Here is a 21,897-nt window from a genome sequence, read left to right on the forward strand (position 1 = left end):
TAGACAATTTTGTATCTTCCTTTTATTCATTTCATATATCATTTTAAAGCCTTTCATTACATAATCTTTTAAAACTTTGTTATGAAAATCTTGAACCTGTACAGAATATGGAAGGGCTAGTTTAATGAACTCCCGCATAGCCATCACCCAACTTCTCCAATTCTCAGTGGCTGGCCAACTGTGTTTTATGTGAGTTCTCTCCTATATTATTTTGAAGCAAATCCCAGATATCATAACATTTTACCTCTAAGTATTTTAGTGTGATTCTCTAAAAGACATGGATAAGAAGTGAAAGCCCCTTTGCTTAGCAAATAAATGCCAAAGTATTTAGGGGTAAAAGAGAATGATGTTTGTAACTTATAAATGGTTCGGGAGGGGATCCCTGGGTGGCTCAGCAGTTTCGCGCCTGCCTTTGGCCCAGAGCGCGATCCTGGAGTCCCGGGATCAAGTCCCACGTCGGGCTCCCGGCATGGAGCCTGCTTCTCTCTCTGCCTGTGTCTCTGCCTCTCTCTCTCTCTATGTCTATCATGAATAAATAAAAATAAATTAAAAAATAAATAAATAAATGGTTCGGGAAAAAAATAGGTAGGTAGATGTGAATAGAATGTAGGTGTTTTTTTGCATTATTCTTGAAATTTTTTTCTAACTTTTTAATATTCTAAATAGTTTTTAAAATGTGAGTTATAAAAAATACATTTAAAAATGTGATTTTCTAGGAAAAATAACCACAGTATCATTATTATTATCAGCAAATAATAATTCTTTAATAACATCATATATCATAATTAGCATTTCTCCTAATTTGGCCTAACTTGTTCCATTATGTCATTAAAAAAAAAATTGTTCAAAGCACAATTCCAAATAAGGTCCGTACAGTAAAATTGGTATTCCCTTAAATTTCATTTAATTCATTGGTTTCCTGACCTCTTTATTTCATCCTTGTTATTGCTATAAAAAAAAGTCTGTTGGGATCCCTGGGTGGCGCAGCGGTTTGGCGCCTGCCTTTGGCCCAGGGCACGATCCTGGAGACCCGGGATCGAATCCCACATCAGGCTCCCGGTGCATGGAGCCTACTTCTCCCTCTGCCTGTGTCTCTGCCTCTCTCTCTCTCTCTGTGACTATCATAAAAAAAAAAAAAAAAAAAAAAGTCTGTTGAAGACAGTGTTTGACCTGTAGAGTTTCCTACAATCTGAAATCTGATTGGTTACACTCCTTGGTGCTGTTCTACATGTTTCTGTTGCAGAAATTTCTTATAAATTGGTAGTTACAGCTAGAGGCTTGTTCAGATTCAGATTCCTTTGTTTGTTTTAAGTAGTCAACATTCCATAGATTTTATATAAAAATTCTGATTTTGGCTTTATTGGAAAATTCTGCAGATCTGGCCTTCCCCCCCTTCCTAGCAAGGGCCAACCTTGAACTGGGTAGTGACCACACCTATTCCCCACTCAGGTGGGATATGAATTATCCTGCGGGCCACCGTTCACACTCCTTTCTGCCTGGCTCCCTGGAGCCCTAGAGCCCCTGTTCCAAACACTGCTTCTTCAGGGATTTTGGTACACCTCTCAGCACACCACCACAAGAGGCCCTTCAGGAAGCAGGGAAGACGATTCAGACATGGACTTTCTTAAAATGCTGGAAGGGAAAGAGATCAGCAGCCACATAAAAGGAGGCCAAGTGATAGAAATTTCCCTCAGCCCAAGATAAGGGCAAGAGAGAAGAGAAGTAAAACAATAAATTAACAGAGTGCCGCAAATATGAGAGACAGAATGAGTTATAGATTCCTAACCCATGGTGGGAAACTAAGGAAGGAAGTGGGTTTTAAAAAGAGACAAACTCTAGTCTTTTTATATATTATGATAATATTGAAACCTTAGAGAGAGAAGGAGCAAAGAAGTGGGCAGTAAACGTTACATTGGCCAACAGTCCTAAATCAAAAAGTGCAAGAATGTAGCTGTAGCCTAGCAGAAGTCAAGTGAGGATTAAAGGTAGAAAATGAGGAAACCCTCCCGGGAAAGGGGTGGGGCAAGGACCAGGAGCCATGCTGTGGAGATGTCAAAGAACTGGTGGATATTTAAGAAAAGAAGATCCCAAAAGTCTTAGGGTTTTTTGTTTTTGTTTTTTTTCTGATTTGCAAATGTATTGAACTGAAAGGTATTATGAAAATATAGACAAAAAAATATAGACAAATTGAGCTGGTTTGGAAAGAATAAACCTTTACAGAAAAGAATAAAATCATGACGAGTTGGGATGTTCCTGGAATTTTCCAGATAGTTCCCCATACTCAGAAGAATGATTAAGAGAGAGAATCTGAGACTGGTTATGAGGAAGGGTGGAAAATTTTGAAGGACAGCCTGCTTATGTAAGTTTTCGGCTGTGGCGTTTAAAACTGTTGCCATGATATGTTAGTTATTAATAACAATTTGGGGAAATCTACTCGCTTCTGGAGAAACATTTGGCTCTAATGAGAAAGAAATGCCACTGTTTGTAAATTCCCAAGTGGATGTAAGGAGCCATTCACTTGCTAAGCCTCTTAGGAAAGCCAGAGCCGATTTCACCCTTAACAAGCTGTTGACAGCGTCTGATCAAGGTACCACCTGGAACATGTTAGCAGCATAGAAAGTGGACTGTGGAGACAGACCTGTGTTTAAATCCTTTTATGTCACTCACCTGGTGACCCTGGGAGCTCACCCATGGAAAATTTATAGGGTATAAAGGTTGCTTTACGTACGTATGATTCTTCTTGCTTGGATGGTAGGAACTTAGAGCTCTGGATCATTGCCTTCTAGCACTAGCAGCCACAACAGTTTACACGTATAGAGCACTTACTATGTTCCAGGCACTTCTGTAGAGACTTCATATGTATTATCCCACTTATTATTAAAAAGCCCTACAAGTAAGTGTAATCTTAAAATAAACCTCATTTTATGGATGGGGAAGCTGAGGCGTGGGGAGGTTAAGTAACTTGCCTAAAATTATACAGTGAGTGGCTTTGTAAGTGACAAAGCTGGGCTTTCAACCCAGCGGGACAGAATCCAAAGGCCAAACTCCCTTGCTCTTCCACTTCCCGCCTTCCCAGTCTCAGGGAAGCACAGTCATGCCTCATACTGGCACTTTCCAACCTGCGATTCCTAATTTGGGTGCCTCAGTTTTCTTGGAGGTCTCCAAATGATTTTCACAGTTTCCAAAAGCCTCATTGGGAACGCATAAACTTGCAATCAGACCGCAAGTTTCCTTAGGTTGCAATCTACCATTAACAATGGATTGGCTCAGGTGTTGTAGAAGCTCTGATTGGCAGTTACACAAAAACATTGCAGGGTTGTTTTTTAAGTGGCAAGATGAATCATTAGTTAATAAACACAATTTAGTGGAATAGATCTTTCTAAACATGTGGCCTACTGAGAAAGACTAGAGGGTGCTTGGCTTTGAGAAGGCTGGGGAACTGCTAGTGTACATGTGTGTGCATGTTGCCCAAACCGCCAGCCTTTAAAACCCGGCCTTTATTTTTAAATTACATAATTCTTTAATTTGACTATAAGTCAATTTATTTTTCTTGATTATTTAAAATGTTTTGCTAGACGTGTATTTAATATTGTAATCCACTTTATTCTTCAAAACGATCAGGTCTTTAAAATATGGTCAGGAACTGAGATGCAGAATTGCAAACATTGCATTCCAAACTAAAAACAGGACAACAGGTTTTTTTTTTTTTTTTAATCCTTTTAAGTTGCAACCTGGGAGTAAATCTTTGCTCAAGAAAAAAAAAATTTTTTTAAGGTTTTATCCATTTATTCATGAGAGACAGAGAGAGGCAGAGGGAGAAGCAGGCTCCATGCAGAGAGCCCTATGCGGGACTCAATCCAGGAACTCCAGGATCACACGCTGAGCCTAAGGCAGAGGCCTAACCGCTGAGCCACCCAGGCTTCCCTGCTCAAGAAAATTTTAAAATAAGAGTCGTACTACCAAAACGCAGGGAACATGGATGGTTTTGAAAAACAAAAAGCAAACAAAACCTGCGCGTTAGTGCACGAGGCTCATAGCTCCACAAGGCAAACTTGTGGCAGGCCTCAGTAAATACTTTTTCAACGAGCAGCCCCTGAATCTTGGAAGAAAGATGCCAGCAGGCAGTCAGGGCGCGTTATGTGGAGGAGAGGACTGGGTCTTTGCGTGAAGTGCTTTTTAATAGCCGGCTGGGGCCGTGGATGCAGGCCTCCCCCGACGGCCACGGGAAGGCACAGGTGACGCACCACTCCTGCCCTGGACTTTCTCCGAGTCCTGGGTACGGGCGCCCTCTGAGATCCGGCCCCCGGGGTCCCTTCGGCGGCCCCGGGCCTTGCTCCGAAGTGCGGGAGGCCGCGGTCCGCGCAGGGCCGTCGCCGTCCCCGGGAGGGGGCGGAGCCCGCAGCCCCCGCAGCCCCCGCAGCCCCTGCGGCGGAGCCCGGGCCCCGCCAGGACCCCCCCCGCCGCGCCAGGTGCGGGCTGGGCCTCGCGGGCCCGGCGTGCGGCCCCCAACCCGCCCCGCCCCGCCCGGGTCCCGCCGCCGCCGCCGCCGCCGCCGGGCCTGGTCTCCGCGCGACGCTCCCCGGCGCCCCGGGCCGCGGGCTGACGGTCGGGCCGGCCGGGGGCGGGCCGGGCCGCCGGAGCCGAGCCGCCGGCGTCCATTTTCTGGGCGGTGCTGAGTGGCGCAGCGGCCGGGCTCGCGGGTCCGGAAGAGCCATGGCCCCCCGGGCAGCGCGCGCCGGAGCAGGGGAGCCCCGTAAGTGCCGCCCGCAGGGCCGGAGGGCGGGCGGGGGGCGGCCTGGGGCGCGGCCTGGGGCGCGGGTGCCGCCGGCCCGGCCCCTCCCCCCTCCCCCTCCCGTCCCGTCCCGTCCCCTCCCCAGGAGGGAGCCCCTGCGCGGCGGGGACGCGGCGGGGGCGCGGCGGGGGCGCGGCGGCCGCAGGTGCCGGGAGCGGGGCCTGCGCCCCGGGCGAGGGTCGGCAGCCGCGCCGGGCAGGTGGCGCCGCGTCTAACGGCCCGACTGCGCGGCTGCGCTGGGCGGCGGGGGCGGGGGCGGGGGCGGAGGGCGCCCCCGAGGGCTTGGGGACCCGAGGGCCCGGGGCCCGCGGGCTCAGGAACCGCGCAGGCGGTCGCAGCTCCTCCCGCCCGGCCCGCGACTGGGGACCCCAGTTCCGACGCAGCGGGGACCTGATGATTTTCTCGGTTCACCGCCGAGCCCCTGGAATTGAATGGGACGTGCAAAGGCAGGGCCCTGCCCCCAGGGGTTGCAATCTCAGCCTCTCACTCCTCCGAGTAGTTAGGGCCGCCTCTGTTGGTACAACACAACCGCCCGCCTAAGCCGCTGCCCTGCAGGGTGCATCGTAAAGGCACCCGCGGTTTTAGTCTGTCCACGACTCCACTTTATAAGTCCACCTCTGCTGTCGGTAAGTGACTAATTCCATTCTGGACTTCGGCCCTAATTGAATATTCCTTTGAAGGATCCATTATAGATGATGTATGTTATGGTGCCTTATACATATTTTAACCGTTGAAGACTTCTCCCAATTGCCCACCTCAACGACTCGGGTCAGGTTCGCAGGGCTAAAAAGCATAGGAGAATTCAGAGCCGTGGCTTCAGAGAAACTCCTGGTGAGGTACTACTATACGTCGGTGTCGTGGTTTTCCAACAAGAGTAGGGACCCATTAGAAGATTGTGGACTCGGTTTAGTGGGTTACTTCAGGATTTTTTTTTTTAAAGACATAGACTATATAATCCAATACAGAAAAGAAGAGAATAGAGATATCAGAGCACATTGCATATAGTAAAACCAAGTGTTATTTTAAGACTTTGGGGTTTGTTTATATAATGTAATTTTTAAAAACAGCGGGTCACAGAAAGTTTTTTAAAACACTTGTTTACAGGTTAATAGCCCAGGCTTTGGAATCAACTGAACCTGGGTTTAAGTCCCAGCTCTAACATAAACTACCTGTGTGACCTTGAATAGATTCCATGACCTCTCAAAGCCTCTTTTTGTGCAGCTGTAAAATGGGGAACGTCTCCTACATTTGAGGGGTATTATCAAGACTATACAAGGTCACATATGGCGGTATTTTGCTCAGTACTTAGAGTACGTGTTCCACATACATGCTAATTGCACTTATTGTCATTGCTGAAACATCAAATCCTGGCAGCCAGTCACGGGACTGTGCTCTTTCTTTCTTTTTTTTTTTTTTTTTTTCTTTTTTAGGTCTTGATGAGGAGGAGATGGAGGACTCAGAACCAAGAATTTCCAAGTGATTTCTTCCAAAGCATAAGAAACTGTTAGTGCTGGTGTGTTCTCACTGAGGTAACTGAATTTGTGTCTCATGTTAGTCCGTATGAAATAAGAAAGGGATTTTTCTGAGGGACTGAATGACTCCCAAGGGGCATCTGATTTGTGCCAGCAATTGACCAGATTGGGGGATTACAAAGTGACAATGACATTTAAGTGAACTGTTATTAAGGAGACAGGAGGCCCCTGTGATGAAGGAGGAGCTAAGTGAAACAGGGCTCCCGGACGACTGGTTTCTCATTCCAATTCTGCCAATGACTATCATGGGAGCTTCTAGAAGTCTTTTTGTAGATCTCAGATTTGTCCAGACTGGAAGGGCCCACAGACATCATTGAGGCCCAGAGAGTTTAAATGACTCTTTAGGGCACCCCAGTGGGTTGGGCCGAGGTGGGACCACAGCTTGGATCTCAGTCAGTCATGTAGCCAGCTCAGGGCCTGCTGTAGGGTGAGTACCACGTTAGGCATGGAGAGTGCACACATGAAGAGCCCACCCCCAGGACACTTGCAGTTTTTATGTAGACAAGAACTGACAGCTAGCAAAGTGCTGGATTATTTATTTATTTACTTCTCACAATACCTCTACAAGGTAAAGAACAGATGTGAAGGATTAACATGTGAAAAAATTCAGACAGGTCCTGGAGGGCTATATAGCTCATACTGCATGTATGGTGCACATTCTATATGCAAAGCACAATGCTAGGACCACAAAGTTCAAGGCAAAGTGCTTGCCCCCTCCAAGAGTTTGTAGCCTAATCTTCAAAGAGACAGTCAGATGGGCTGTGCCTGACGTTGACCCCTCATTCACCTGCCTCTCCAGCAGGCAGAGTGGGAGGTATTGCAGAAAGAGACCTGAGTCGCTGGCATGTCATAGTTCTTGCCTTTCGATGCAATTTTTCTCTTTTTTTCAAATTTAACCTATACTTCCATCCAACTATTAAAACTTTTACTTTCAACTTAGAAACGATAGTAAGATCTTCTCTGAATTAATTCATTGATGTGTTCACTCAACAAATGTATATTAAGCTCCTATAAGGCACTTGGGTATTCAAGACCAAATGTGCTGTATTTTTACAATCATGATTATTAATTATGTTCAATCTCTTAGGAAGGAATTATTTGTCCAACTGTTAGAGATTTGCTTTTGCTAACATACTAGAATATTAGCTCCAAGGATGTTCAAGATTGACCCATTAAGGATATATAGATCTTTTAAAAAATCTTGAAAGGAATTTCTTCTTGGGGCACTTGGTGGCTCAGTTGGTTAAACATCCAACTCTTGATTTTCACTCAGGTCATGATCTCAGGGTTGTGAGGTGGACCCCAGCATTGGAGTCAATTCTTAAGATTCTCTCTCTCCCTCTACTCCTCCCTGCCCCCAAAAAAGAAAGGAATTTCTTCTCTTTTAAATTCTGACTTTGCCATTACTGTCACTTGCTTATAGTGGTCTTTTATTTGTCGACTTAACAGATATAGAGGAAAGCAGTTTGGCAAGGAAGCTTTCTTTAACTTTAAATGCTTCTCTCTTCTAGCTTTGTAGGTTACCCAGGACTAGGAGTGTTCAAAGGTAAAGCAATTTAAGATGCTCTGATTTACAGAATACAAAGTTAGAGATAGCTCCAGTAATTGCATTAAGCAACAGAAATCAGTTTGTAAGTCTTGAATGCTGCTTATAACAAACTTAACTCCAGATAGAACAAATGAGATGTTGAATGTGAATGTGCTTTGTAAATTTCTAGGAGTTCTACAAATGTTACACAGCAAATATTTATTGAGTGTCTACATGAGTACATCACTGTGCTAGAGAAAACAGAGGATTCGGCAGCAAAAAAGATCTGATTCCTTCCCTTTCAGAGCCTATTATGTAGGTGAGGAAATAAAATATGCAGAAACACCGTGTGGTAAATGCCAAAAAAGATAGTTTGGTAGTTTGAAAAAGAAAAGGCTCTTTTACTTCTAGGAATCAAGGGATTCTTTCTTGAGAAAAGGCATTTAAGCAAGTCCTTGAAGGATGTAGAATTTCCATAAAAGAGATGGGGAGAAGGGGCACCTGGGTGCCTCAGTCAGATAAATGTCCGATTCTTGATTTCAGCTCAGGTCATGATCTCAGGGTTGTGAGATCGAGCCTGAGTTGGGCTCTGCACTCAGCAGAGAGTCTGCTTGAGATTCTCTCTCTCCCTCTGTCCCCACTCCTCTTTCTCTCTCTCTTAAAAATAAATAAATAGGGGCACCTAGGGCCTATAGGTGCCCTATTATTATAGATGCAGGTTACTATTCTATTAATACAGAATATTAAATGGTTCAGTAAGTTAAGTGTCTGCCTCTGGCTCAAGTCATGATCTCAGGGTCCTGGGATTGAGGCCCACATCTGGCTCCCTGGTGAGTGGGGAGTCTGCTTCTCCCTCTCTATCTGTATCCCCCTGCTCATGCACATGCTCTTTCTCTTTCAAGTAAATAAAAAATCTTTTTAAAAAAATAAGTCTTTTTAAAAGAGAGAGATGGGGAGAAGGCATTTGAGATAGGAAGAACAGCAGGAGAACAAGAGAGCATGAACCATATTCAGGGAAAGGTAGTGAGTCCAGTTGAGTAGAACTGGCCTATACAGGCATCAAGTGGGAAATAAAACAGAACATTCAGTGGCGAACAATAATGGTCTTGAATGTCAAGCTTGGAAATATGAATGTATTAAACCAAAAGGAGTCATTGAATATGTTTGAACAGGGGAGTGTCACAGCTATGCATCCAGGGCATGCTCTTGTGAGTAGCTCATGGGGAGATGGAGCAGGAGAAAAGGCAGGGCAGAAACTGGTGACAGGGAGACCAGTTAGAAGGCTGCCACAGCCCATCAAGGAAAGGTAGGACTGTTGGAAGGGAAGGCCTGAAATGGGTGATAGCAGTGAAACAGGAAAGAACAGATGCGAAAGAGAGAACAGACGCAATGTGACATTTCCGTAAAGAAGGAATAGCTAAAGCTGCCACTGAAATTTCCCAGAGTAGTGCTGCCTGTGAGGGAAACGTCAAAGGTGGGTAAGGAGCACCATGTGAGAGGTGCTGAGTTTGAGGTGGTGACAGCTCACGGGGGGCTTTGTGCACAGAGGAGGGCCAGAGCTAGCTTGGGAGTCATTAAGATCTAAGAAAAAGTCAAGAGATGGGAGATTATCTAGAGAGAGAATATAGGGAAGCAAAGATGGAGGATGGAGCCTTATTGGAAAAGAAAGAAGGACCTAGGGGACGGACCTAGTGAGAAGTCTGGCAAGAGAGCAAGGAAGAATTACAAGGGAACAGACTCCACCAGCCAGCAGAAGAGGCTTCCTAGTGGAGGGAGCCGGAAGTACCAGACTCTGGGGAGGGGGGGGCTGGGCTCAGGACGCTGTTGGATTGACAGAGGCTACATCGCATTATTGACACTTTTCTCTTTGAGGTAATATGACTTGCAGAATGAATATTAAATGGTTTCATTCACAAGAATTTGTAGCTTGTACTAATCAAGAATCACCATTAAATTTGATCCTAGTGAGTCCCCCAAAACACTTCTGATTACTAAAATTCCAACTGTTAAATATGGTTGTGAGTAGACAGACCAAAGAATAGCTGTTGGTAGGATAAGTTTGTTGAAAACTACATTTCTGTTGATGGAAGAGGTTTGCTAAAAGTATTTTAATTCCTTTGCCTTTTACTAAATGGCTATATGTATGTGTGAGAGAGAAAGTGTGTGCGCGCATGCGCGTGTTTGTGTGTGTGTGTTTTCATGGGCATATGAGCTTAATACAATGGAATGAGAAGACTGGGGTCAGATAAATCTAGTTTCACAACCTCACCGGGCCATTTTCCAGGCTTGTGACTTCAGAAAAGTTACTCCCAGGGCCTAACTTTTTCCATCTATAACTCAAATAAGATTATTTTGAAGATTGAGTAATACATAATTTGGTCAGGATCTGTACCATAGTAGGAAGTTAATAAATGTTGATTCCCTTCCCCTTACAACCTTGTATAGATATGCAAATTTCTGTATAATATGCATCTATATACAAAGCATTATCTTTATGACTCATTTTAATGTGTTGATTTTATCAAGGAAAAAGCATTCCTCCCATTATAGCTAATCTATCCCGTGATAATTCAACTGACTGGCAACTTAGTATGGATCAGAATCCACCTGGGGAATGCATTAAAATGTGGTCCTTGACACCCCCACCCCCAATCCAGAGATTCTAAGTATATAGATTTTGGGGGAGGGCCTAGGAATCTTCATTTTAGACAAGCAGGACAAGGTGAGGATTAACAAGTGCCAGTTTCTAGGAAGCAGAGAAAGGGGCAAACTTGAGACTTAACATTAATGGATTATATTTGTAAGAAGATAAAAACAGACGAGTCCCAGATAGTCAAGGCATGCTGGGATTCTCATCCCCCAACCGTCTTGGTGTGCAGCACATCCACAGCAGTACCGGGTGACGTGTAGCCTCCATATCAACTTCTCTTCCTGCAGGAAATATAATGGCAGCAACATTGCCTGGTGATGCCATTAAAATATATTTTGATGCGTTTTTCTGTCTGACTCAGTGTCCTCTGGTTGGTAAACATCTCTGCTAACTTGATTCCTTTCTCTGCCTGTCTGCATCCAGGAATCATAGAATTTTTAGGTTAGTTCATTTTGCTCATCCATCCCAACCTCATTTTATAGATGAGAGAAGAATTGATCCTCTTTTTCCTCCTAGTGCTCGCTGTCTTCCTTGCTTATTCACAAGAAGGGATTGAGACATATGTCTATCCGTGATACTTAAGCTAAGTGTGGAGAATATAAGACTTATTTGACTTGTTCATATTGAATTGAGCTTTATACTCCCTGTACATAATTTAAAAATCCGATAACTTAATGTGAATATGTTTATTAAAATGATACCAGGTCCTTTTGTAATACCCTTGGCATTCTGTTGGTGGTTTGCTTCTGTTGGAGGATGCCAGTGGCCTGGAACCTTCCTAGAAATGAGTTTCTTTCTCTATTCCTATCGTGCCTAAGGGGAAAAGATGGAGCAACTTTCATGAAGTGAGTTCTATACCTTCCATGCATTATTTCAGCCATCTTTATTAGAATATCAGAATAACCTGGTGTGGCGGAAATCGAGGCAGAGAGGATCAGTAATGCAGTTGATGAGATTTTCACACCGTAGGGTCTGACTCCAAAGCCCAGGCTCTTCTCTCCATACACCGTATTGTTTCCCCAGGCACAGATAGATAATATGAAATAGATCACTCTTTCTGATTTTAGCTTAGAGACCTTTGTCCCTGATACTATTGTAACCTCAGAACTTTTGACAAGAAACAAGTGGAGCACAGCTAATGCACAAACTTGAAATTGTTGAACAAATATCAACTATGTGCCAGGTACCAGATTAAGACCCCACGCTCATGGGGCCTCCTAGTTTTCCCCACCTGTCCTTATCTACCATCCATATGCTACTGCAAGCTTTCCTTTTAAACTGAAAACACCAGTGGATTTCTACACTGATAAGACCATCGATTTGTGTCTTGCTATAGTTGTTACTGTCCTTTGCAGCGCTAAATGTTCCCAGAGTCACTATGCCAGTTGAAAGTGGAGAACAGCTCCTTGGGGGATTGCCGGAGGTGCTCAGCAAGTGTTTGTTGATTACCCTCTGAGGCCCTAAGGAAGTTTATGATGGGGAGAGGGAAAGAGCCCAGAGCCCTGCAGAGGGAGGTTGGAGGAGATTAAAAAAAAAAAAAAAAAAAAAAAACCACTCACCATGGTGTGAGAAACCAGACCAACCGGCAGGCCTGAGACTTGTCCCTGTGTCCCACTGTGTGACCTGGGGAAAGAAAGTCATGTAACTTTGCTGGCTTGGTTTCCTCATCTGTGACCAAGGAAGGTATGGCTCAGTGATGACCGAGGTTTCTTCTGGCTTCAAGATGAATTATGTTCCCTCTCCAGCAAAGAAGCAGAGGAGCCACGATAAGCAAGTAGAGAGGTGGAGTGAGAGTTAACACCATGCTTGAGGTCTGCCAGGGGTCCTGATTTCAGAGTCCCCTCTGACTCTCCTCATAGAATGACTAATACCAGTCAGATTCTGGGTTCTGCTTTTACCTTACACTTTTGAGGAAAGTGTGTGAATTTAAGGATGGGAGATTGCTTGCTTTGGGAAAATTAGGATGCTTACCAACAGATGGAGACTGGCTGGGAATCAATCAGAAGATAATCAAGTGGGAGGTAGGGAATTATGGTTGTCAAATTATGTGGCCAGAAAGAACCTTAGAAATAAACTAGCCCCATCTCTTCACATTTTAGATAAGAATATAGGAGCCCAGGGACATCATGGGATTTACTCAGGATCACACAGGTAGTAGCAAACTGGGAAGAGAACCCAGTGTCCAGTGCTTAGTCCAGTTCACTCTCTGCAGAAGGAGGGGGGTCCTCTCTTAAGGCAGGTGATCAGGAAAGCAGATGGCAGTCAGAAAGCAAAGCTTAAAGAGAGGCTGAAGCTGTTCCATTAGAGAGAGTGGACCATAATGCCTGCTGGGCTTCAAGTACCCAGTTGGACACCATGATGCAAAACTACCATCCTGTTGACCACTGGGATTCTTGTCAATTAAAGTAGTCAAGAAAATTTCTTTTTAAACTGGGAGAAGCAGAAGGTGGATTCCTATTTTTGAAAGTGCTTTTTTCTCTTTTATTTCAATGCAAATTACTAAGCTATAAAATAATTTAATTTTGAGAGGAATTAAGTATTTTCTGAAGGAATATGAAGAAGACAACCCAGCTTGCACTGGCCACTGGTATGCGTGTGTTATGCTGGCCTGTTTTGCTGGCCATTTTTATACATGCGTTCATCCCCTGCTGCATTTTCATGAGAAAACTAGTGGCTATTTAAATCCTAGAGGAACATCCTTGGGGTTATTTCAGCAATCCATGAATGCAGGCTTTGTGCAAGGTGAGATAGATATGAGCTGTCCCTTCCTTCCTGCTTTGTGAGTTGGATATTGTTTCTAGGCCCCATATTGTTTGTGTTATTTTTCCTGTTCGTGTGTTAGAACAACTTCTGATTATTTGTAGAGTTGATCACAATTAGATAATAAGACCACAAATTCAGTAAAAACAAAGCCGGATATATTATCTTGCCAGGCCAGGGGGACCCACATTTGGAATCACAGTCTCCCTAAACCTGCATGCATTTTCATGTAGACATAAAGACTTCTGATTAGCTCTGATAGAAGGTTTATTCACTTCTAGAACAAAGTGAGGATTTCCTCTTTAAAAAAATCTACTCAGTGGGGCACCTGGATAGCTCAGTCGATTGGGGCATCCACTCTTGATTTGGTTCAGGTCATGGTCTCAAGGTGGTAGGATTGAGCCCTGGGTTGGGAGTCTGCTCGGGACTCTCTCCCTCTCCTTCTACCCCTCCCCCTGCTCACTCTTGCCCACGCGTGCTCTCTCTGTCACTTAAATAAATAAATAAAATCTAAAAAAAAAAAAAAAATCAATATTCTGGTCTGTCCCTGCTTACACCTACTTATTCTGGTCTTGTAGTCCCTGACGTGAGCTCAAAGAGCGAGGCTTCTCAAGGTCTCCGCGCTGTATTTATGCTCGTGTGTGGAAGCAGTTGACTATCTCACAGTAGCCAAAGTCATACCTGCTTCCTGGGTGCCTGCTGCTGAACCCTACCTCCTGTGGTGTTCCATCTTTGCTTTAATGGGAGGACCACCCTGAGGAAGCAGAAGGCACCAGGATAGATGGAAAAAGCAGTGAGTGGCATGGACATGAGGCCTCGAATGGGGTTTTACTCAGACGTTAGAGAATGTAGCCTACCCCAAGTGCTGGGCTAAATAGGGTTAAAAACAAACAAACAAAAAAAAAGAACCAGACCTTTAAATTTTTTCCTGTCCAGGTCTAGCAATTCTGGAGTTTCTTTAGCCACTACCCCCTATGATTTGACTTTGTGCACAGAAGCACGGGTTGATTACCTGGGAAACACATGTTTTCCTAAACGAACGTACACGGCAGGGTTGGCCTCTTGCCCTATTTTGCTGTATATTTAACACTCTTAATACTTGGTTTTGGTTTTGACATTTTCAGGAAATCACTCAAGAACTTTTTGCCACATTTGAATCATCTATTTTAAGACTTTCTTTTCTATTTATTGTCACGAGTTTCTGATAAGGTGATTTGGTGCTTCTCTATTTTAGGAAATACTTTTTGAGGGCTTTTTTTTTTTTTTTTTTTTTTTAAATGAAGTTTAAATGGGAGTCTTACCTCGGAGCCTAGTCGCTACCTTACATTAAAAAATGACCTATTTCTTCGCCCCAGGAGGTTCCCTTGCTTAGGGAAGATAAAAAAAAAAAAAAAGTCGGGTGATTAGTCATTGTGGCGTTCAGCAAACAAATCCTTTGGAGGCCATGATTTACGTTACTGGTTGGAGAAAAAGGTTCTATGTGTCTCTAGATGGTTAGTGCCGCGAAAGGTAAGCGCCGTGTATTCCCAGAAGGTCCGTCGAGTGTCCTGTTTGTTGTGTTCAGGCTTCTAAACCCGGTGGCCATTTTCTGTGAGTTTGAATCCCTGTGTGATGAAGCTCCTCCCACTGTGGAGTCTCTGAGCATTTGTTTTCTAAAATGAAAGCACAAGCAGAAACTCGAGCTGTTCTGCAGAACAGCCTGTTCTTCAGATTTTTTTAGATCAGTATATTTAAAAGCATAATTTTTAAACAGCCTATTGCGGGTTGTTTTTATCTGCAGTGGGTTTGGGTTTGTTTGGGGATTTCAGTTTTTTTTTTTTTTAAGTGTAGACAACGTATTTATCGCTGTGATCGCTCCCTGTCCCCCCCCCCCCCCCCCCGCCACTTTTAGTCCAACAGGTGAGCCGGGGAACTATTCGGATACGTGCCTACTGCCAGAAACCATCCTTCGGCTTCAATTTAGTGTCTTTTCTGGAGAGAAATTGGCAGAAGCTCCCTGGGACTCAGTTCCTTTCATATTCTAACCCCCTCTCCAGCCTTTTCCACCCACCAGTTTTCCCCAGGCCATTTCTTTTGTCTAAACCGCTGTGCGTCCATTTGTGTGACCAGCCAGAGCTTCTGCCACTTTCCCACAGTGCAGAAGCTCTTGTGCCTCTAGTTGTACATCCGTCCGACCTGCCCGTGGGCTTGCCCGACCGCCCTGCCAGTCACCTGTATCTCCTGGACCCTGGGAGGAGGTGACTGTTGCACAATCCCATGTTGCCTCGGGGATCTGGGCTGCCATGCCTGGCCTCACTCCAGAGATCGCAGTGTGGGCAGCGGTGGCTTCAAACTGGAAAAGTGGGTGGGGGAAGAGAAATGATGGAAAACAACAGGGAGGAGGAAATGTGTGTGCAAGGAAAGTAGTACGTGGACTCGAATATATGAGAGCTTGGGTCCTGTGAAAATGATCTCTGTGTGCTGGCACCTTACCCGTGGTGGGGAGGTGGGGAGAGACTGCCAACCATGGGCTGTCTGTTGACAACGGGAAGGAAGTGTGGCAGGACAGGGCAAGAGCATCCGCAGCTTTCCTTCGGGAGGCCAGAGGCTGGAAGGATCAACTCTGCATCCCCACCCCGCACTCCAGGGTCTCTAGAGCTGAATTTGCTTCCTCGGGTTGACCACCATTGTTCTACTGAGGAGTTTGCAGAGATTCCCTGGAGACACTTGTGATCCTGGGGGATATGCTTTATTGTGTTGATCCCATTGTTTGAAGCTCTGACTGCTGGGTTGCCCAGGCTGCGCTTCTGTGGTCTGGTTTTTGGAATCGTTATTTGTGTCATATAGTAGTGAAGCATGGTATCGTCCAAATTACTCTGACCCAGTAAGGAGCTACTGGTAAATGCCTGTGCATTCTCAGCAGTTATTGCTCCCCTCACCACATCATCTGCTAATGAGGAGTACGGAGCCCCGTTTGAGAAGGAAAGCCAGGTGCTTCCAGGAGTGTCAATCTGATTTTGTGGAGCTCAAGCTAACCTTATGGTTAAAGTGACTTTTGGAGCAAAGCGAAGAGTTTACTATCTGCCACTCTGCCCTCTAGGATTCATATATTAAGAAATTTTCTTAATGAACAAACATGAACAGGAGGGATCCTGAAGAATATATTCTATGATGCACATATATTCTGTGTCACAGCTTCTCACCACCTGTCCTTCATTAAGATGGAATACTTTAGTAGTTATGGAAGCTGGAATACGGATACTTGACCACATAAATTTTAGAGGACAGTGAATCACCAAAGTTTAGGACAGTGAATCACGGTACAGAGACTGAAACGTTGTAGGCAGGATAAAACTTCTAAGTGGTTTATACTTACGTTATTGTAGATCAGGGTCTAAAGTTCAGATACATACAGACCAGGAAGGTAATATGAATGTTCAGTGCAGGCTGGGTACAAGAAGATGGAATCGTAAAGTGGTGGCAAACCGGAGGCATGAAATTTTTAAAAAATACTGTAGGGCCAGATGAAACACATCTGCGGGCTGAATCCAGCCTCTGGACTGCCTGCATGCCAGTTAGAGAGCCATCCCATCAGACTCAGCCCACCAGTCTGCATTTCCTCCGTGGCGGCCTGCCCAGGCCTTTCCTGCAGAGCGCTGGGCTTGAGGTTCTCCAAGACCCATCCCAAGGAAAAGTCATGGCCACTGAACCTTCTCTGTGTCACAGCAAATAAGGGAGCCACTTTGGAGATAAACTGTGTTCGTGTCATACAAGCAAAGCAATTTGTCAGTGGGATCAGCAGCAGAACACAAGCGTGTACATCCAAGGATATCTGGAGGACATCTGGAGAGGCAGGAGACGTCACGGCCTCGATTAAGCTGCCCAGTGCTCGGCCTGCCCAATAGTACACGACAGATAGAACACGACGAACCCACCAAAGGAAGCCACTCCCTGTTCAGGCACATTACTCCCAAGGCAGCGGAATAGAGCCAAGACTGCAGGGGTGGCTGGCGCCAGGCCCTGGGGTGACCTGTGAAGGGCAGCAGGCATTTCGTGATATACCTAGTCTCCCGTTTTGACTGGCTCGGCCCAAAGATGCTTTCTGAAATATCAAGCAGTTAGCCACTTCCTAACTAGTCCCAGACGAGGACAGTGTGAGAACTGGCCCCTATCTCCATTGACACTTGAATGACCTTCCGCACATCCTGGAGTTTATAATGCCTTGCCTTTTTTTTTTTTTTTTTCTAAATCTCTTTTAGCTACTCCTGTATTCCCTTGTACTCTTGGTGCTGACTTGTTACGTCTATACAGCACTTAGCACAGGATCTCACATGTAGAAAGTGCTCAGTAAATATTAGCTCTTTGTAGTTGGCGTCATCACCATCACCATCATAATGTTTATGATTGCACTAGCAGGTCAGGGAACTTGGTTTCCTTAAGCCATCAACTCAACTGTGTACCTCAGCTGTCTCCACCCTGATGTAAATGAACACGGGCCACATGGCAGTGACCCACCGTGTTGGAAAGTGCCTTAACAAGATGCCCCTCTGACAGGTGCACGTTAATGTGTGGGGAGCAGAGAGACAGACTTGCATGGAGACCCGTCCTTATGGGCTTGCCAGCTTGGAGATGCTTTGGGACAGGTCTCTGGGGCAGGGGCTGGGAGATGTGCCTTTTACATAATACCATAGGGATGTATGATGGGGTGGTTTTGACCATGTTAGGAATCTGATTCTGAAGGCTTGTGTCCCCTGCCTGTGACTTTAACCTGAACACAGCACCTGGTTCCTGCACCTGGTTCCTTTCCACCCTCCCCACCCCCCATGGCCCTTATGGCCATGCAAACCATGTTGCCAAGGAGGGAAATTCCTGTGTTACGAGGCCAGAAAACCTTTGTGTGTCAAGGAACTGACACAAATCATTTTAATGTGGGACATGTAGCAGAGTAAAAATGAGTGATGCACTCTTGGTGAGGACTTGAGGACCCCGGTAGGTATGAGAATGAAGGTGTAACCTTCTTAATATTCTGTAATGTTGGTGACTGAGACTTTTGCCTGCTCCTAAGAAAACATTCTGAAATATGGAAATAACTTATCCCATGCTGCCTCGGTGACTTGTCTGGACCGGAAGCTACTGGGGTGGTGAGGACAAAATGGCCACAGCATCATAGAGACGAAACCCTACCTATAGAAGTGAATTAATGACAAGCCTTTTCAGCCTTTCATGGCTTTCATCTGTGTTTTGAGGGTAACATAGTCTAGCATTTTGTTAATTTATGATTGTGATGATTTTTTTTCCTCATGTCCTGTACACTTGGCAGCCTGGGGTCCCTCAGGCAGCATAAGATTTGGAAGTGCAGCTACAGATCTTAGTTCCTGAAACAGCTCTCTCTCTTCCTCTTTGCTTCCTCCTCTTCCTGCCACTGGCAGGGAATTTTGCTTGGCGTTCTGGATCTCAGTTCCCTCTCTCATTTATCCAGAGGAGTTGATGCCATGGTGTTTAGTAGGTTGGATGGTGGCCCCAAAAAGATATGTTCAGATCCCGGTGCTGTGAATATGACCTTATTTGGAGAAAGGGTCTTTGCAGATGTAAGTTAGTTAAAGATCTTGAGATGAGTTCATCCTGGATTGTGGGCTGGCCCTAAATCCAAAGACAACTGGCCTTATGAGAAACACAGGGAGGAGCAACACAGGAGGAGAAGGCCATGTGAAGACGTAGGTAGAGATCAGAGTGACAAAACCACAAACCAGAGACTGCCCAGAACAACCAGAAGCTGGAAAAGGCAAGGAAGGATTGTTCTCCCGAGTCTTTGTAGAGAGCACAGACCTATGACGCCTTGATTTCGAACTTCCAGCCTCCAGAAATATGAGAGGATGAGTTTCTGTTGTTGTAAGTCACCAAGGTTGTGTAACTTGTTACAGCATGATTAGGAAGCTGATACAGTGTCCAGTCCTTGTCTTGATTCAGAAATGCCTCTGAGCTTGTTAAAAATCAGTTTCTGGGGCTTGACCCCTGACCTTTCTGAATCTGTGGGTCTCTGGCACCAAGAAACTAAAGTGTTGTTTTGTTTTGTTTTGTTTTTACATGAGAGCTCACTTTCATGAGAGCGAGCACTAGAGAGAAAGCATAAGCAGAAGGAGGGGCAGAGGGAGAGGGAGAAGCAGACTCCCCATTGAGCAAGGGGGCCCGATGCAGTACTTGATCCCAGGACTTCAGTCTTCCTACCTTGTTAGAAGTGCGAACTCTTCTCTTTGTAGCATTCCAGCTGTTCTCTCTTTAAATCTCAGGCTGAATTCGTAGGATTTCAGGATGATTTGAAAGTTATCCAGGTAAGTTGGTGGGGACAGGTGACTTGGGGACCCTATTCTTCCCGATCCCAGGACTTTGGGATCATGACCCGAGCTGAAGGCAGTTAAACGACTGAGCCAGCCAGGTGCCCTGAAACTAAAGTTTTAATAAGGGCCTTCAGGTGGTTCTGATACATCTGTTACCCCTTTGGTAGTGGTATTCCTCAAGTTCCTTCTGTTCATCCACTTTACCTTCCTTGGCCAATATCCCTGCTCATGATTGCGACCACATCCTGTGTGTCAATGCAGTGCACATCTAATTCTTCAGCCCAGCTTCCTTTCAGCAATAAAATCTCTTTTGGATGCCTCTTGATTGAGAGCACCACTTGCATCTCCCACAGGCTCCTCAGGGAGCACAGACTTCATTATCGTCCTCCTAAACCAGCTCTTTGATCTGGTTCCCTACCTGCCAATGGCACACTGAGGTAATGAAACTGGGTATTAACCTTCATTCTTCCCCTCTCTCTCTCCTCTGAATTCCAGTGAGTTGATTCTTTCATCCAAATGGCTTTCAGGTCTTTCTCCCCTGTTCATTCCCCACCACCTTCTCCTTGTCTTCTTTTCAGACTCCCTCCAGACATCCTTCTCACCAAATGGTTCCCAGAAAGATTTGTCTACAAATTTGCCAGATGATTCCCGCTGAAAATCTTTTAAATGACTCACTATCGTCCAGGCTGCTCATTAGAATCATCTGGAGATTTTTTTTTTTTTAATTGCAATACCTAGTATTCACCCAAGACCAAACAAAACAGAATCTCCAGTTGGAGCCTAGTGTTGGTTCTTTATTCAGTTCCCATAGGTGATGCAGTTTAGGGTTGAGAACTTCTAGACTAGATGATAAAATCCAAAGTCTTGATAGTATCCCAAACTCCTCAACTATATCCCTGCTAATCTCTCCCTCTCCATCTCCATCAGACCCTACCCACACCCTGTGCGGCAGCCATACCCACCTCTTGCCATTCCCTAAATGTGTCATTCTATCTCACGCCCGCTTGCCTTTGCTTAGACCTCTGCCTGGAATAGAATGCCCCTTTCTCTCTGGGATTCCAAGAAATGCTCTCTGTCTTTCAAGACTTAGTTCCATCTCTCTCTCCTTGACTCTTCTTCCCCAAACTCAGTTTAAGGCTGCGTGCTCCAGAGTCCTAGGCCCACTTGCTAGTGCGCTTTGATTATCACAGAGGAGCTGTTTGTCCGCATGTCTGTCTCTTCCATTAGACTATGGCATCCAAAAAGTGGCTGAATGAGGGAAGAAATAAAGGAGTAAACAAAGCCAAGGGGATGAAATAGTGTTTTTGCTTCCTAAATTATTGCACCTATGCTACCTTATATCTCATCAGACACTTAAAACTCTGCTTGGTTTTAATGAATGTAATGAAGCTGTAGAAGTAGCAGTAGTTGTGTGTAATGCCATTAATTGAATGTTTGCTAGCTGCAGTCTCCATAGTTATTGTTTCATTTAACTAACTCAATAATCATCTCAGGCATCATTCCCATTTTACAGAGTGAACTAAACAAAATGCTTGCCATCAGGTAAAGCAAGATGGCAGAGAACACAAAGTGGAATGCATGGATGATAACCTGGTCAGCTGTATTAATAGCATATAGGCTGGTCAGGAAAAACTGGTTCTGTTGATCAAAATAGCTCTTGGTGAGTAGTCTTTTGAGTGACATGTTCACATTTGGCACCAAATTTGACATAAAACAAACAAAGCCATTAAACAGCACTCAAAAGATGAGATGGTGATTTCTATTTATTAACATTTGGGATCACATAAATACAGTCTTCCTGTTCAGCGTGCTAGAAGGAGTGTGTGACCCAGAGTCACAAGATCAGGGTTGAAAACCCAGCTGTGCCAATTACACAATATATGATGTTAGGATTTTGGCTTAATTTTTTTGAGCCTCAGGGTCTTCGTCTCTGAAATGAAAATATTATTTCACAGCCAACAGGGGTGTTGTGAGAAAAGAAAATGAAATGGTATGTACGAATGTGATTTGGAAATGGTATAGGACTAAATGGGATTGAGGCTGAGCATCCTTGTCCTTGTCCTTTGTTTGGGTCCAGAAGGTTGGCCTTTGGGAAGTGTTGGGATGGGGAAGGGTGATGTTCTGCGGGGTCAGTGGATATGGGCACTGAAACAGTTACAGGTTGTCTGATTTCCTGGGGGGGATGGGCAGGGTATGAGGATGCTGGTCTATGAGCCCCAGAAAAACGCATGGCATGAGCCAGTTGGGGAGGATGTGAGAATGGAGACAAGTGGTTAGAAAATTAGAGTCCTGTTGTGCTTAACGAAACAACAGAGCTGAGA

At 45.1% G+C, this 21,897-nt stretch overlaps 1 protein-coding gene across 26 annotated transcripts in view; it reads left to right on the forward strand.

Moving 5' to 3' along the window:
* ZBTB38 (zinc finger and BTB domain containing 38) overlaps window positions 1-21,897 on the forward strand; it is a 130,572-nt gene that overhangs the window by 78,559 nt on the left and 30,116 nt on the right. For 14 of the 26 annotated variants that reach the window (XR_007405287.1, XR_007405286.1, XR_007405288.1 and 11 more), the window contains one exon: window positions 6,223-6,321. The exons of 5 other annotated variants lie outside the window; for them this stretch is intronic. The gene's annotated coding sequence lies outside the window, so the exon portion shown is untranslated. Of the gene's footprint in view, window positions 1-4,595; window positions 4,754-5,070; window positions 5,419-6,222; window positions 6,322-6,453; window positions 14,772-21,897 lie in introns of those variants that run through there. 7 more of the 26 variants (XM_035704926.2, XM_049099922.1, XM_025448768.3 and 4 more) reach the window with 3 other exon arrangements.

Source organism: Canis lupus, chromosome 23, assembly GCF_003254725.2.
Source record: "Canis lupus dingo isolate Sandy chromosome 23, ASM325472v2, whole genome shotgun sequence".
NCBI lineage: Eukaryota > Metazoa > Chordata > Mammalia > Carnivora > Canidae > Canis > Canis lupus.